This window comes from Tachysurus vachellii, chromosome 10 (assembly GCF_030014155.1).
Source record: "Tachysurus vachellii isolate PV-2020 chromosome 10, HZAU_Pvac_v1, whole genome shotgun sequence".
Taxonomy (NCBI): domain Eukaryota; kingdom Metazoa; phylum Chordata; class Actinopteri; order Siluriformes; family Bagridae; genus Tachysurus; species Tachysurus vachellii.
In genome coordinates, this window is record NC_083469.1 from 21,607,083 (window position 1) to 21,611,811 (window position 4,729).

Consider the following 4,729-nt stretch of genomic DNA (forward strand, 5'->3'; position numbering starts at 1 on the left):
GAAAGAAATCAAAAACAAAATAAATACATCTCCTACACAGAAATAAAATGAGAAACAAATGGAAGTCATGATTCAACACAATAGAAGACTTTGTAAAAAGTTTGAGGGAAACAGGACTCAAGGGAGCGACCACGTCGTTCTCAGGCCAGCCCCAAGAAATGCGCGATCTTCCACCCCAGAGCAGACCAGAACAGGTCAGTTAAAACTAGCACAGAAACCAGACGGCAGCAGCAGAAGTCCCTTTAAATAGTGTAAGCTGATATTATTCGCTCGGCGCGCAGTGGAGGGAAAACCCAAACTGCAGTGATAATCGCACAGGACGAACAAGAGGGAGAATCCTATAACAAACATATAGTACAAAAACAGAATTACTAGTAATTGCACAAATACATGCCGAAATTCCCCTTAGCAAAACCGAACAAACTTACCAAATGCGGATAGATGAGTTCACGAGGATCAATTCACCGCTCAGGATACGCAGCCCTCACATAACCCGCTGTTAAACTGAAGTACAAGGACTGCACATTACTCATGCCACCCGACCCGCATTGAAGCTAGACATTATAATACAACTTCCTCAAACCTGAAAGGAGGGCAGTAAACAGATCCGAACAGCATCCGACAGGGACACACACAATGAGGAAAAGACAGGCTAAGGGTGCAATAAACGAGACATTAGCGCAATGAGTAAAGATGAAAAACGAATTAGCCAACTCTACATGCTAACAGCACATACCTGAAACCGCTATAATAACAGAAAAAGGGGAGGATATGGACGTGACACATAGCAGGGTCAAAACCAAACCGCTCTAAATAGTGCCTGCTCGATACTGATTGGTGGTCAGGAGCGTCAATCACCACTCGTATCTCATTCGTACAGTCACAATCCACCCCCAGCTTCTGCATCGTCGCCCCGACGGTGAACTAACCCAAAAGCCCACCCTCTTAACCTTCAGTCCCAAGGACGGAACAAAGCCACAGTTGTACTACCCACTATACGAGACACCGTACCCGGCCCCAGTGATTGCGGGAGGTGATGTACATTAGGGTGCTGCCCAGCAGTACTCCTTCCAGTCCTTCTCACCACACTCTCACCCACAAAAGCAGAGGGTAAAGGAAGGTTCACTGCTGGCTGCACATTCACTCCTGCCTCAGGGATTTCTTCGGATTCCTGGTTTTCCCCGGGACCTTGAGGTTCCGACTGAACCATACCTCGAGGTGCTTGCCTACTACTAACCTGTGGTGTTTCAGGTACCAGGACAAACAAATCTCCCTCATCCAACTCCTCTTCCCGAGGCCGCACCGGTTCCACTACTGGAGTGTCCTGCAATGTGGGAGAGGAGTTCCTACCAATCTGAGGTTTCAACAAAGATCGGTGCACATGCTTTAACTTACTTAGATCTGTGGTGGGAGCAATTGTACAGTATACACCACACCTCCTTCCTTAGGTGCCTTCACAACCCAATACACTACTGAGCTCCACAGGTCATGGATTTTATGTCGACCTCTCACGCTATAATCATGGAGATATACCAACTGACCCTCCCGGGTGGCGTAGTCGAATTGGTTACAATTAGATAAACTTGGGTTTGTGTGCTTAGTTGTACGGCTCTCACGTGTCCCCTCTAACGCACCCACTCCGCTCCCGCCACATTAGCATAACATACATCCCCACTGCCCGATACATCAACTGCTACAGCAACTTGTGAAGTATGACCCTGAATGACTATGTCAATTAAATCCCTTACGTTTAATAAATGTGCCATCCCAGAATCCTCTAACTCCAATAAAGACTCACTGGACATGAAACCACAAATGTACTCAAAACAACCCTCCTCATCTGTCAACTTGACGCGAAACTCGTCCATTCCTGGCACTGGACCCACTGACTTGACAATCTGGAACAGTTCATTCCCAATTCCTCGCACTTGGTCACAAGAGTCTAGGATCACAATTCACGCTCTGTTCTTGATGAGTGGTGATTTCAGCACAGCACCGTCATTAGTCTTTATTCATTACATGTAACCTCTTCATCCGTAGACAGCATCGATAGTATCTGGAGATCTTTTTCACTGGCTGCAGCTCGCTGGTTGCATCAGGTCACTTTTGGTCCAAGGTTGCAGCATCACTGGATCAGCTTCCGGCCACAAGGTGGGAGTGATCCCGGACGAGCCCCCAATAAACTGTTACAGGTACCGGCTGGCACCACATATGGGAAAGGCACAGGCTCCCCGTGACCTGAGGTAGTTCAGATAAGCGGTAGAAAATGAGTGAGTGAGAGTAATAATAAGGTTTTTGTTAATGCCACCTGGTATATTTTACCAAAATGGATATTTGTTAAAAAATAATATACATGTCTCCACACCTGTTCTTAATTGTGTCTCATTGTCTTTTTGTATAAATGTGGGTTTCATTGGTTACGTCTAGTCAAGGTTAGGTTTCGTCATTTGTATTGTCTTAGTCCTTGTCATTTACTGTCTTTGTCTTTATCATTTATTAAACCCCATTCCTTTGAAGCTATCCTGTGTACGGGTCCGTCTCCTTCCTTCCCTGGTTGTGACAGAATGAATCCGCCCAAATACGGACCCAGCAGGATAGCTTCCAGCTCGGACCGGCTTTTTTTTCGTCGTTATTCCCCCTATTCTAATCGTCGTCTTCCTCCTGACTGTTCCGTCAGTCTTCCTAGATCCATTTTAATCATCGCCTTTCCCTGGACTGTTCTGTCAGTCTTCCTGTATCTATTTTCAATTGTCGTCTCTCCCTCGACTGTTCCGTCAGTCTTCATGGATCTGTTTTTAATCGTCGTCTCCCCCGGACTGTTCCGTCAGTCTTCTTGGACCTTTTTTTTTTCCGGTGCCCTGCGGCATCGCCCCGCACTTTGCTCCGGTGAGGGACCCTGCTCCATTTCTGGTTCCGCCGAGGAGGACGTCGCCTCACTTCATCCACGGGGGGTGTTGTAGGCCCGTGGTGGAAGGTCTTTCCTGCCCTCCCTCCCTCTTCCTCAGTTCGTTGAGGCAAGGGTTTGGCCGCGGTGCATCGCTGTGGACGTCGCTCGGCCCTTCAGCTTGGCGATGGACGTCGCTCGGCCCTACAGCTCGGTAATGGACATCGCTCGGCCCTTCAGTTCGGCAAAGGACATCGCTCTGCCCTTAAGCTCGGCTCTGGACGTTGCTCGGCCCTCTCTGGCTGCACCGCCGTGTGCCTTGGATCCCCCCACCTGCCTCGCCGTGTGCCTTGGCTCCCCTCGCCTACCTCGCCGTGGTCCTTGCTCCTCTCACCTGCCTTCGCCGTGGTCCTTGCTCCCCCCATCTGCCTTCGCCGTGTGCCTCCCCTTACTGTCTTTGTCTTTATCATTTATTAAACCCTATTCCTTTGAAGCTATCCTGTGTACGGGTCCGTCTGGTTGTGACAATTAGATGTATTACCTAAACATACAAAAATAAGTTAGAGACATTGTTCATTGCCTATGAAACTAGAACTTAGATGTCCTTTTGGGTTATGTGGTTAGATCTATCTAGCAGTATGAGGAAAGAAGGACATCACCAGGGAGCTCTGAAATTTCATATTAATTAGCAGAATCATATACTTTACTAAAACTAAAACTGTTGCACAATATTTTGGAATGAAATGGCTGTGACTAATTGGGATTTGGAAGTAATCTGATCAGCGGATTAATAGATATATGATTATTTTATAATATTAAGAACTAAAATGATATAGGTACATTTAGAGTAGTGTCAAAGAACTAAGAGAGATGTTCTAATGTTCTGTCGATGTCCTTTGTAGCCCCAGGAAACAGCAGTGTAAAAGATAATACTTGACACAACAGATTCACAGAATACGTGCTGCTGCTGGTTCCCAAATACTTCCTGTCTTCCACAGGAAATAAAGTTTGCTTTGTCCCTTCTTGTACAAGCTGTCCAAATTACACCCCCTCCTAACCTCTCGCTCAACTGAACAACCACATGCAGTATTTGTAGGTATGTATCACCTTGATGGTCATACTTTGTGTAATGACTGGAGCAGCAGGACCCGACACTGAGCCCATCCCTGTGTCATTGGATCTCCTACCTCCTGACAGACAGACCAAGAGCAGTATGAGGGGAAGACATGCCACTCATACTGCTCATGGTCTGTCTGTTACAGTCATGTGTGATTTGTAGTTTTGTAAAGAGAACTTTGTCTCCAGACTGTCACTCTACCTTGCAGTACATCTGCAGAGTGAAAGCCTGTTATGGCCACATTGTTTTGGCCTTCAGTGATTTGGACTGTGCTAGGAGGTCCAGGTGCTTGTGTCACCAGGGGGTTTTGTGATATCATACAAAAAAGCACAGCTACACTAATAGAGAGACTGGAACGAAAGTTATAGAGCGTGTTCTCATGAAAAGTGTGGAAATTATAGTTCCCTGCTCTTAACTTGTCTCCCATGGAGTAGTGTCATTGGTTAGGAGGGGAACTCCATTGGAATGTGAAGGGAAAACAATGATCTTTCCAAGTAGCATGAAAGGTAACACTTTATGCAACACATCATAGGATGTACACAGCTGTACACCAAATAACTTTGGCCTATCACAAGCTTCTAATTTACTTATCTTCTACACACCATAACCAAGGATAGTAATGCATACTTCATGAACCAGTACATGTAAACATATGACCACCAGCTTTATTGAGCCCACATGTGTGGTTGCTCTGATCAGCTTTGAGATTGACAAGGAAATCTCTAAAG

The 4,729-nt window shown here is 46.3% G+C and overlaps 1 long non-coding RNA gene across 1 annotated transcript; it reads right to left on the reverse strand.

Moving 5' to 3' along the window:
- Positions 1-222: 222 nt before the first annotated feature.
- LOC132852821 (uncharacterized) lies at positions 223-864 on the reverse strand. The gene is made up of 4 exons (XR_009649132.1): positions 737-864; positions 584-652; positions 429-504; positions 223-338 (listed from the first exon to the last, which is right to left on the reverse strand). It is a non-coding gene; the product is annotated as an uncharacterized LOC132852821 (long non-coding RNA).
- Positions 865-4,729: the final 3,865 nt, after the last annotated feature.